Genomic DNA, 13,448 nt, shown 5'->3' with positions numbered 1-13,448 from the left:
TCTCTCTCTCTCTCTCTCTCTCTCTCTCTCTCTCTCTCTCCCTCTCTCTCTTTCTCCTTTCCTGAAAGCTGCAAAGTGGTTGCACAGAAAAATCTTAAAACAGGCCCTGCAGGCATAACTGAGAACTGCACTTTCATTATTTAAACTTAAAGTTGCTATGTCTGCATTTTTGTATTTGCTTTTAGTGTGTCCCTAGGGGTTGATATGCTTTAACCCTCTTTCCCACTGTTATTGAAAGGTGATGGTTCAGAGAGTCCTCATTCATCAACTAATGGAAACAGATGCAGAGACCCACCATCAAACATCAGGCAGAGCTCAGCGAATTCTGTTGAACAGAGAGAGGAAGGAAAGTGGGAGCCAGAGGGGTAAAAGACATCACAAGAAAACTCACAGAAACAACTAGTCTAGTTTATAGGGTCTCAGAGATTGAACCAAACCAGGGAGCCTGCATGGGACTGATTTAGGCCTTTGCCTAAACTTTGTTATAGTTGTGTAGCTTTTTGTCTTATGGGTCTCCTAACAGTAAGAGTAGTGGCGGTTTCTGACTCTTTCCTTGGTTTTTGGGCCCCTACTTCTCATACTGGGTCACTTGACCAGCCTTAATACAAAGGGAGGTGCTCAGTCTTACTGTAACTTGATATGCCATGTTTTGTTGATACACATGAGATATGCCCCTTTCTGTATATATGTTCTGTGTATGTATGTGTATATATATATATATATATATATATATATATATATATATGTGTGTGTGTGTGTGTGTGTGTGTGTGTGTGTGTGTGTGTGTGTGTTCTGTTTTTCAGAACAGAAGGAGTGGACTTGGTGGAGGAGTGTAGAAGGCAGGTGGGGAAGAGGGACAAGTAGGAGAGAATGGAGGGAAAAACTGATGTCCAGATATAAAATTAAATTAATTAATTTAAGAAGTTTTCAGTCACTATGGAAGGTTATTGGATCAAGGTAGCAACGGTCAAGTATAGGATTCCATGGTTCTTGTATAAAAGTTAGCTCTTTAGAGACTATTATGTCATAAAGCCCGTGGTCCTATGTACTCAGTCCCTTTCTGACTCCTTTCCACTCTTCAATATTGTTGTGAGTTAGCTATTGCAGCCCAGAATGGTGCAGAAATGAAAGTTTAGAATTCATCACCTAAATTGCAAGACAAATCTATTTTCTTGGTAAAGAATCCAGTCTCAGACATTTAAACAGTAACACAAACTTAACTAAGTTAGACAGGTATTTTACATACTTAAGTAGGAAAATGCCAACTAACACCATGTTTAAAAGAAAAAAGGAAAGCAGCTAACAGCTTATGACACATCGCTTCTATGCAGGCTTAAGTTGACTGACCATTCTTTCCCTATCAAATTTCTATCTGTAAATAGTGAGATGTCTCTCAAACATGCCTTTGAGTTTCATATTACAAACAAACTCATCACTTTCTTGACTAAAAAATACCATTTCTTACTGGAATATGTGTCTATGATATTTCTAACAATGTATTTACAGATTAGCTGATAGAATCAGTCAAAAATAAAGAGCTCAATAAATTGAACACAAGAGTAATTGACTGTTGAGATTGAGATGTTAACTGCAATTAACTCTATGTACATATATATATATATATCCATATAATTTAAATATATAAAGGTAAAATTCCTAAGCAACACCACTATGTTGCCTCTGTTTCCAAGGCAAAGGTAGAAAGAGTTTTAGTATTAAATAAAGGGGTACTTGTGGCATGAAATGAAATTTCCAATTGAAGTGGTGATCTCTGGTGTGATCTGGATATGAAGTAGACCCTACTGTAGCCTATGTGCTGAAGACTTGGGTGAGACGTTGAATACAGCTACTGAGAGGGTCCAGTTTGACTAGGAGGGCCATGGCTTCATCAACTGAGTGTGTGCATCTGTCAAGCTACTCAGAGTTGGTAGAGAGTAGAAAATATTCCAGTTGGAGGAAGTCAGTCTCTAGAGGCATGCCTTGGAAAGACATGTTCTAGCACCTTCCTGCTTCTCCCTTCTCTTTCTCTTCTCCCTCCACCCCTTATCTCTCTGATGCAACAGCAAAGTATTCATCAAGGATACCCTGCCAACACCCCCATGCCCAGAAACAGTGGAGGCAGCCACCAAATATGGACTGTAAAGTCTGAAAAGGAGGTCCAGTATGTATTTTTTTTTCAACTGTTTTTCTTGGATATCTGCCACAGTAAAAATAAACTAACCCATGGTAATACAAACAACAAGCTGAAAATGCAAAGGCTATGCTAACAGAAGCATTTAATCATCCAAAGCCTGTTTGAATGAAAACTGCTGTCAGGACATTGGTAAATGCATTAAACATTGGAATTGAATAGAAAAGAAAATATCACTTAAATATATCTCTACCTAATGTAGTTAATATTTCAAGTAGGGTTTGGAAAATATATCTATATTCCTTAATGTCTTCATAATCAAGTATGCCAAGTGCTTTATCTTAGTTTTATCATGGGGATTGGGCATATCTTTCATGGCCTGGATTATATCAAGGAATGGTTAATTAGTAATTGATAAATGAAAATTCCTCACCTGCAGGAAAGAAAAAAAAACTTATTTTAATTCAGAACAGTCCAATTTTCTTGTGAATTCTCCAAACTGAGTTAACGGTTAGAGCTTTCTCCTGCTATTGTTCCTTTTATTACCTTGAGTCACACAGAAACATGGTCTTTTAACGACAAAATGGACAAGCACAGGCATGCATTTCTCAGCCCGATGTGTTTCCTGACTAAGTTGTCCTTTGTGTCTGTTACTGAAATTATGAAAGCCAGCTTGATAATTCTCTTAAAACTGTCTACAATTTTAAGATACCCAGAACCAAGAGGAAAATGCGCATTACTTGTTTCTGAGTGTAAAAGTACATGAATTTTCACTTTGTTGGTGCCACCATCCAAAACTCTCCCTGGCATCATTTATTACTGCCTCCAAATTTAGAAGGATGGTCTTTAAAGGCTCTTCCAACTACCTACCTGAGTCATATGAACCTGTCCCTGTCCTGCATTCCAGTGGCAGTGTGTGTACCCTGTGTAAACAATGGCATCATGGAATTTGCTGAAAATTGATGGAACTAGCAAAGATCATCCTGGGTGAGGTAACCTAGACCCAGAAAGACAAACATGGTATGTACTCACTTATAGGTAGATCTCAGGCAAAAAATAAGGGAGAACCATGCTATGATCCACAGACATAAAGAAGCTAAGAAAGACAGAAGGCTCAAGGGGTAACACATGAATCTACTATGAAGGGGGAAATAGAATAGATATCACAAGTGGACAGAGGGAGAGGTCTGGATTGGAGAGTGGACAGGGAAACAGGAGGAATCAGGTGAGGGGAGGATGCAGGGAGAGTGTACTGGAAAAGACAACTTGAATCAGGGTTATCTCAGGCAAAAGGTAGAAACCTAGTACAATGGAAACTTCCAGGAATCTATGAGGGAGACTCTAGCTAAGACTTCCAGCAATTGGATATATGGAGCCTGAACCAACCAACACTTATAACAAGGCACAACTTCCAATGGAGGAATTAAAACCCCAAAGCAGCCACTTAACCTCTGACCTACAATTTATCCTGCCTAAAAGATATGGTGACAAAGGTCCAATTATGGGAGAGGGCAACCAATGACTGGTTTAACTTGAGACCCATTTTTTGAGAGGGAGTCCAACCTTTAGAATTCCTGGAGGGTCAGGCCCCAGAGACTGGCTAGCCCAGAGACCTAGGATCAAACCAAATATGACTGCTTCAAATGAAAAAATTCAGTTAAATGATTCCTAATGATAGTCTGCTATACTTGTAGTTCATAGTCTAGCCCAAATTCCATCAGAGAGGCTTCATGCAGCAACTGATGGAAACAGATCCAGAGACTCACAGTCAAACATTAGATGGCCCTTGGGAAACCCTGTGGAAGAGAGGAAGGAAGGATTATGGGAGCAAGAGGGGCCAAGGGCACCATGGAAAAACACAAAGTCAAATGATCTAGGCTCATGAGGGTTCAAGGAGACTGGTCCATCAATCAGAGAACTTGAATGGGGCTGACCTATGCCTCTACATATTTGTTACAGTTATAAGGCTTGGTCTCTTGCTTGGCAGAGGGAGCAGGGCTTGTCTCTGACTCTGTTGCCTGCTCTTGGGACCCTTCCCTCCCGCTGGGTTGTTACCACATTCAAAATACATCGATATTTGAAATCATGTGTAAGAAAAATGCTTTAGGCAAATTTGGGTCCTAATACTAGGTAGAATTAAAAGATGAGTATTCTGTTCATCAAAGTAGCTCAATCTGATGATATCCCAGTCATTTTACAAAAAATTGTAGATATAAACATTAGTGCAATCTTTATGCTTACTGAAGTACTAGAAATGAAATGTTTACATTTTAATATATTTACATTTGAACTGGAACTAATGAATGTCTCAAAATTTCAAAAGTGTTCTGGAGACCATTAATGGAAATTTTAAAAGTTATGAAGGCAGTTTAAACTTTTTTGTTTGTTTGCTTGCTTGCTTTTCGATACAGGATTTCTCTTTGTAACAGCCCTACCTGTCCTGGAACTCATTTTGTAAACCAGACTGACTTAGAACTCAGAGATCTACCTGTCTTTGCCTCCTGAGTACTGGGATTAAAGTTCTGCACCATCACAGCCCAGTCAGTTTAAGCATTTTTAAAGAAAGAGAACAATTTGCACTAATTCATTGTATAAGCATTTAAACAAAACATTCATAAACATAGTTCATTGACAAATTTTATCCAAAATATATTCAACTGCTATTTCCTACACAATTAAAAAATTCTGGGCTAAGTTCTTAGAAAATAACAGGTTTTCTCTAATGAAGTGAATCATCTTGTCTTACGTTTCTTACTTTGTTAGAGATCATTGTCTAGACAACAATCTCCTTTGTTTATATTCTTCAGGTCCTGGTTTCAATCTAAGTACATAGATAACAACATCATAATAGAATCATAATAAATTGTCTTAATTTTCCTTCTTGACATCTTTTTAATATTGATTGTCCATTTGTGGACATTTGAAGTTATGCTATATGCATTTTGCATTACGATATTGACAAGAGCTTCAGAGATTCTGAGAGTGGAGCATGGTGGTGTGAATGAGAATGACTCTTATGGGCTCATGTATTAGAATAACATTTGGTGGAAGTGTTGGAGAAAGATTAGGAGACGTGACCTTGTTGGAAGAGATGTGTCACCGGGGTCAGACTTCACGGTTTCTAAGACTGGAACTATTCCTAGTGTCTCTCTCCTTGCCTCTGATTTGTGGACCGTGATGTGAGCTCTCAGCTGTTCCTATTGCCATGCTTTTCCTCCACCATCATGAATTATAATTCTTTGAAGCCACAAGGCCAAATTAAACCTTTGCTTCTGTAAGTTGCCTTGGTTATGGTGTCTTATCACATTAGTAGAAAAGAATTTAAGACAATATGCATTTGATAATAATAATCAAAATAAAAGAGGCCATCAATTAGAGAGTAGAGGACATAGGAGGGTTAGAGGGAGGGTACCTAAGAGAAGTTGAATGAAGGAAAAGGAAAAGTGATATAATTTTATTTCAATTAAGATGTATTTGAAAATCCAGGAAAAAATAAAATTAAGAAAGAAACTTTAAAAATTAAGGAAAACAATCCCCTTCCTTCTTAAAGTGCTTGTCTCTCATTTGGTCACAGCTAAACACCTACAAAAATAAACACATGACACCAACAAAAAAAGCCACTATAAAACAACAAAAAGCAAAAACCCAAACATGTCTGAACCTCAGTAAGGTTGTATCCCTCTGGAAACTGTAAGGGTATCAGCTCTCTCTCTCTTTCCACTTTCTAGAAGCATTGCTTTCCTTGCAATTCCTCTCTCCACTTTAAAGTCTAACACTGCAAACACTGATTCCATTTGACATTTTGATTCCATTGATTGGCCGACCATGCTATCACAGATAGTGTGTGTGATTTGGGGGAATATGCTGAGCATTTAACCTGGAGAAAACCCTGTGTCCCTTTCTTCCCTGAAGCATGCCATAAAACAGCTCTCGTCTCCCCAAGGGCATCCTGTGTCAGGTGCCTTCTTACTTAGTGAGTCCTGTGTTATTGTTTTCAGTGTCTCTCTCTCATCATGCATGGTGATGCCTGGGGTTCTGGTGGCCCATGCGAGAGCACTGATCAGTCAGTCACAAATGTGTGGGCAGGATAGTGTGCCTGCATTCGGTCATAATGCTCTGTGTTCTAGTTTTCAACAAAGAAGGACACACTGACATAGATCCAAGGATTGTAAGGAACTCATGGGCAGTGCTAAGGTTCTGTAGTCTCAAATCTGCGGTAAAGCACACAAGGTGATCTTAGTTTATCGGGTATGACACTCTAAAGCAAATGCAAAGTCCTCCACACAGATTCATCAAAGTATTAGCTGACTGAGGCAGAATTTAGTAGAAGATTCTTTACCACCTCTCACAATTCCACTTCCCAGAGAATAATCTAAAGGGGTTGAGAATTAAACTGAACTACTATTACACACTTGATATTTCTCCATAAAAGAATGACAGAGGTTATTACAACCTGTACTCTACAGATTTGCTAACATCAGACTATAAATGCTGAATATTTCAGAAAAATATTTAAAAGTTTAAACTAAGAAATACTTGTGGGATAAATATAGTGGGATGCTGACTAGAAATTATGCAGGCATAAAAACATAAAACCCCAGATAACCGAGATCCGTAGCCGGAAAAGCAAAACAATTTGCAGTAATGGGGCATAGACTTAATAAGATTAAACTGTTAAGTGTGTTAAATGTACAAAATTCCTACCTGCTTTATATATTATCAATTATTATTAATATATATTATATATTAGGTAGGAGTTATCTCTAGAGAGACTGATCAAAGGGTCTCAAAGAGAGGACATAAATTTCAATAGTCAACCAGAACCAGATACTAGAACAGCTACAAGGTATATAAATATTTTTCTGAAATATTCAGCATTTATAGCCTGATGTTTCTATAGAGCCCCTGTGTGTACACAGTTGTAAGACCTTCAATTTTATATCAAGTTTCAAAATAGTTTCCACTACGAATCTTCTACTCACAAAGAATAATGCTTCAAATTCTGGGTTGAGATGAGACTCTGGACACATTAGTGACCTTTAAACCTTAGCCATATTACTGAGCCATTAACTCTCTTATTGGGGTGAAACATAATGAACATGTTATTTAAGAATTTTGCTCTGAAACATTTCATCTGTTCCTCTATTTCACCCATCTTTTCATTTCTTTCCCTCAGGTAAAGTGACCAAAGCATAGTAGGTTGGTACAATCATATATAAGCACAGAACAAACAAACAGAGAAACAAAACAAAAGGAAACAAACTACCAAAAGAATCATAATGGTCTGATTGGCAGCCTGTGAATGGCTGAAATTTCCTTCCTGCTTGACTTTTATGTATAAATTCCCCTCTTCCTGATTAAGGCTCACTCCAGAAGATGGAACTCAATTTTGTGACATGGCTACAAAGGACAAGAACTTGTGAATAAACAGGTAATAAGCCATAGGAGAGAACATATTGCTAATATTCTGTTAAATGTACATAGAGTTAAAGAACTCCTTTATGACATATTGCTGTACCCAATGAGGTTGTAAGAATAAGAATGGTCCACACAGGCTCATAGGTTTGAATGTTTTGTCCCTAGCTGGTGGAACTACTTAAAAAGGTTAAGGAATTGTGGCCTTGTGGGAGGAAGTATGCCACTGGGGCTGGGAGTTGAGGTTTCAAAAGCCCGCACCATCCCAGTTAGCTCTAGTCTTTGCCTTCTACTTGAAGATACAATGTAAGTTCTCAGCTCCTTCTTCACCACCATGCCTACCTGCTTGTTTCCTTGCTAGCTGCCATGATGATTCTGGACTTACATTCTGAGACCATAACTAAGTCTTCAATTAAATATTTTCTTTTATAAATTGGTCAAAGTGTCTCTTCACAGGAATAGTGAATTAACTAAGCCATAGATCTGATCATCTCTCAACTCTCATCAAACAATGTCCTTCTAGCAGTAGATACCAATTAACACAGAGATGGCCCTAAATAGAATTTATTTATCTCACCTCCCTGCCCCATCTCTCAGGGATCTTTGTGAAAGAAGGAGCAGAGAGATCATTAGCAGAAGTGGTGGATAAGCTTCACTAAGCTATTTTCTGGACACAACAGAACAGACTACATATGAATGAACTCAAGACAGACACAAATCCCAGCATGAGGCACAGTAAGCATGCTATCCCACCTTTAGCTAAGAAACATTTGACAGCTGCTGGGAGAAAGACAAACAGCGATAGGATGGTGTGTTTACTGGGATATGAACTGCATTCTAGCGCAAGTCCCATGCACAAGAGTAGCCAGCCAACACAAATGGACTAGAATATTAGGAAGGATGGATGGAGAGAGAGAGAGAGAGAGAGAGAGAGAGAGAGAGAGAGAGAGAGAGAGAACATACGATGAGTAGGGAGGTGGGATAGATCTGGGAGGAGTTTGTGTGATGTGAATGCTTATTGAACTGTGTGTGAAATTTTCAAAGATTATAAAAAAAATTTCTAAATTAAATTAAATTAGTAAATAAGGCCCTACTCTTTTCTAAAGAAAAATGATGTGCAGTGAGAGGGGAGGAAATGGGGAGGGACGGGAGGGAAATGCAGTCAGGGTCAGGGTTATTGTATGAGAGAATAAAGAGAAGAATAGCAAAAAAATGTATAAGGTTCAAAGTGGAGCTATTTAAAACTCAATAGAATTCATGACACATAGACAGATACTACGTTATACAAAAGAAAAACATAATTTATTCTTTAAAATTCAAACAAAAATGACCAGAGTAGAAAATCCTTCAAGCTCATGATTGCTAATTGTGGCACTTTCTGTATTTTAAGCAAAGGCAAACCCTGCCATTTTGATGCCAGCTTAAGGAATTTGCCAATTTTATTATAATTCTCTCATGTTCTTGGCATGAAAAAAATCTGACCTCAACGGTCATTACTCAGCAGGACTGCAGCTACAAATAGACTAAGTGTCATTCAGGGCCCTCTTTCTAGTCAACACAGTATTATTTGTAAAGGGGCAACTTCAAAGTAATTCATAAAACATAATTATCATGCAATAATTTTTCTTTTTTAAAACAATCTTTTCTCATTTTACAACCCAATCCTAGCTCCCCCTCCCTCCTCTCCTGCTACTCCCTCATCGTCCACTTATGCCACCCCTATCCACTCTTCAGAGAGGGTGAGGCTTCCCATGAGGAGTCTTCAAAGTCTGGCATATCACTTTAAGGAAGGACCAAGGCCCTCCCTGATGCATCTAGGTTGGGAAGGTATCCCCACAATATATCCCAAAAGGCATTTCAAGCACTAAGGATAAATCCTGGTCCCACTGCCAGTGACTCCATAGACTGCACCAGCCACACAACTGTCACCCACATTCAAGGCCTAGTTTGGGCCTATGCAGGTTGTCCCCCACCTCGCTGTCAGTCTGGAGTTAGTGAACTCCCATTAGCTCAGGTCAGTCATTTCTGTAAGATCCTAAGCAATAGTGGAGAGGGTCCCTGAATTGATCTTCCCCTATAATCAGATTGGTGACTACGTTACTTGACATCTTAGAAATTTTAAACAGTGACTGATTAAAGCAGATTCACAGATACACAGCTAGCCCTGGGTTGAGCTCCCAGATTACAGTCCAAGAGAGAGAGGAGTAATAATATGCTCAAAGTGGTCAAGACCATGATAATTATTCTTCAACTTCATGTTTTATAATAACTATTACCAGAAACATTATTATTATGCATCCTCTACAATACTGTTTAATTTGTAAAAAGAAAATATTGTCATTTGTTATACAAAAATCAAAAGAAATTATCTAAATGTGCTTAATCAGTTATGAACAACTACATAAATTTATCTCCTAAAATATAAAATGCCCTTTATGAGAAAATAGCATACATGATTTTTAATAAAATTATATAAATATTGCAAACAAAATAAAATATTTAGGGGCAGAAAATCAAATGAAATTAAATATTGACAACATTTTAGAATTAAGCTATAATGTGTTTGAAGTATAATGTGTTCAAAAAGTGACAATATACACCAATCTTTAGAACTTGAAATTGTCATTAAAGAATATGGAATAATCACGTGCTTATAAAGGTCTAAGTTAAAAGAAAGTTGAAGGGGCTGGAGAGATGGCTCAGAAATTATGGGCACTGGCTGTTCTTTTAGGGGGACCAGGGTTCAATTTCTAGAACCCACAGAGTAGTTTGCAACTCTCTGTAACTCCAGTGCCAGGGGATCATACACCTTCACACAAGCCAAAAGGTTAATGCTCATAAAATTTAAAAAACCAAAAAAGAAAGAAAATAAAAAGAAGGTTAGAGATATGAAGTATAACATGGAATAAAAACAACAGCAAAGCAAAATTAGAAATTTTGGAAATTAAAAAAATTAAATTGATGAAAGAAAGTTACAGTTTAATAGATGGATCAATCTAGTGATGTTAAATACTTTTTGAGATAGATATAAACTGAGCAAATTTCACCAAATGCAATGCAAAATCAAAGAACATAAAATTGTTGAAATTATAATTTAATTAATTAAATTCATAATTGAAAGAAATGGAGTGTCAAATAAGATTCTCTAGCACATTGGGGCCTCTGAAAACAAAACAGAATGAAGAAGGAATATTATTCTAAAGACTAAAAGTAATAATTTAGGATAAGACTAAATAACATGTAAAATCCGTGAATCTATCTTAGATGCCCAGGAGTATGGCTGACCAGTGATGAGGATTACAGAACCAAATCCAAAAATGTGGCGAATTAGGTCAGAGGCTCAAGGGGAGAACCTGATATCATTGTTCTGTTTAATGGACATAGCATTATAAAGATTCTCAGTGACTCGTTATTTCCGTCAATCAGAGCATCTCTCAACCCTCATCAGACAGACAAGCTACTCTCTTCTGGCAGCATTTGCAACATGAGAATCTTTGATCAGAACCCTAAAACCAATATGTAAAAACCGGTGCAGCAGTAAGTGTCTGTAATCTCAGTACCCATGAGACAGAGACAGACATATCCCTGGGGCTCACTTGCCACTGAGCCAGGTTGTATCAGTGAGCTTCAGATCCAACGAAAGACCCTACCTCATAAAATACAGTGAGCTTTTGATGAAGAGACCTGAAGCCACAACTAGCATCCACACATACATCCACATCAGCAAACATACATAACACACACAGACACACACAATACAAAGTCTCTAAATGACAAGAACTGACACATTTATTCTTTTAATTCACCTTTATTTTATTTATTTATTATGTCGAATATAAGGTCAGATTAATAGTGAATGTCAAAATAAATGGGAAAGTGAATGGCAGACAGTATTAACTAAAGTATAACTTAGTGTCCCTTTGTAAGCAAGGGTTGGAGTGGACACTCCTTCCCTAATTGGAATGCTTACTTTAATATAGTCATATTCACCCCAAAGGTGGGAAGACTTCCCAAACAGAATTCTGCATGAGAAGCCTTTCAGTCCACTCACAGGCTGACTTTCTTTTACCCTCTGATTGCTGTTAGGTACTGTCCAGCACCCATAAACAATATTTCATTTCAATCTTGTCCAAAGTTTATATGTGAGTGTTGTTGGAGGCCACCTCACTCTACCTCCATTACTCAAAATGCAAAGGAAGATTAGGTTTAAAACTCATATATATATGAGCAGCAATGGTGGAAGCTGCTCCCAGAGTGGGATCTGCACTGTGGTTGGGTCTGTGTCATCCTGGTTTTGCCCCCCATAATGCTGGGTCAGGTGGCATCTGTTACTTGCCATGTTCTTTCATGTATTCCCAGCCATCCTTGAAGCATCCTTAGGCCTTGATGGGGGCCACGGACAAAGCTTCCCTAATTGAAATGATGCCTGAATTCCAGGAGTTACTGAAGCTCAAAAAGTTAACCTTTGGACAGGCTGGGAGCTGTGGTATCTCCAGACATGTTTTCTAGAACACATACTGGTACATTGCTGGTGGCACTACATTGTCGACTTTCTGTAGAGCAACCTTGCTCTTGTCCCTGAACCTCAGCAGCTCCTGGTCATAAACAATGTGGACTGTTCCCCGCCAAGCTTCCCTCCATGAAAAATTTCATTAGCAACCACGCTCAAGCCACCAACAGTTGGTCTCTTGCTTCACTCCTCACGTAAGGACACAGAATCCCAAAACTCTTATATTTTGACCTAAAGTAAATTTATGTTACCTCTTTCTTTAACAATGTGTGACTTTAATTCCCTTTATAGCCCATTGATATATCAAATTAATGCCATAGATCATATTTTATTTATGATTGATTTTTAGAAAAACTTTCATTTGTTGAATTATTAGTTCTTGAAAATAAGATGTGAAACAAAGTATAATTAATATTTTGAATAAAACCATTAAAACATGGAAGTATATTAATCAGAATTAAGGACACAGTATGCCTCTACATTTTAGGGAATTACTACTATATGCATATCTTCTCTGCTGTATTAAATTCACAACTATGTCATATGCTCAAAGGCACACTGTATCATTGAAAAACAACAATATTAGCATAAATATGGGTGTCTCTACTATCAGAGGACATAATCCTGTACTGAGGACTCATGAAAGAGAAAAAAAACCAATATCAAAACCAAAACAAAATTATCAGATACAATGAATTCCCATCTTCTTACATGAAATAAATGTAAGGGTCAGGGTCAGACACTGGACTCCATCCATGAACCAGCAGGGAAAAAGTAAGACTGGTAGAAATATCTGGTAGAGATTTCACAGAGATTTAATGCCTGTCTCATCATTAAAGATCCAAATAACAACATATTCAGAGTCACTTAAAGAAAATAAACACAAATTATCCCCAGTGGGATGCAGCCAGTATCTCGGGTGCTTTCACTTGTAAGAAATTTTATATTTCTTGAATAAAAAATATTTTAAAAGGCTGTCTTTCCCAGAAGGACATTTAAGGTACCTCTCATATATTACATACTGACTCCTCATTGATAAATAGCCATCCCACTACAGTTTGGTAAAGAACTTGATCACATGGATAATATTTACTGCCAATAATTAAACATGACAGCTATAAATTAGTTTTTATATGAGTGTACCAATTTTTACCCATAATCAATACAAAGAGAACATATCTGAAATTTGGAGACAGGGTAACCAAATGTTGACTCACTAAGACTGAAACTGGTCCATGTAAACATATACCTGATCGAGAAATTTTCTGAAAATCCATTTCCTTCACAATTAGAAGTGTCTAAACTACATGAACTGTGGCAAAGAAAATACACAGTGACAGGCCTGTGATCCCAGGTTCATGGGAAGGAGGAGGGATTACAGGTTCAGGGCCT

At 37.7% G+C, this 13,448-nt stretch overlaps 1 protein-coding gene and 1 pseudogene across 1 annotated transcript in view; both read right to left on the bottom strand.

Moving 5' to 3' along the window:
• The window catches only part of Khdrbs2 (KH RNA binding domain containing, signal transduction associated 2), a 456,644-nt gene that overhangs the window by 252,405 nt on the left and 190,791 nt on the right, over positions 1 to 13,448 (bottom strand). The window lies entirely within an intron of this gene.
• On the bottom strand, positions 11,875 to 12,217 carry LOC125397899 (MICOS complex subunit MIC13 pseudogene; annotated as a pseudogene).

This window comes from Myodes glareolus, chromosome 18, assembly GCF_982192425.1.
Source record: "Myodes glareolus chromosome 18, mMyoGla1.1, whole genome shotgun sequence".
Lineage (NCBI taxonomy): Eukaryota > Metazoa > Chordata > Mammalia > Rodentia > Cricetidae > Myodes > Myodes glareolus.
The sequence above is the reverse complement of the archived record's forward strand: the minus strand, read 5'-3'. Positions and strand labels throughout refer to the sequence as shown.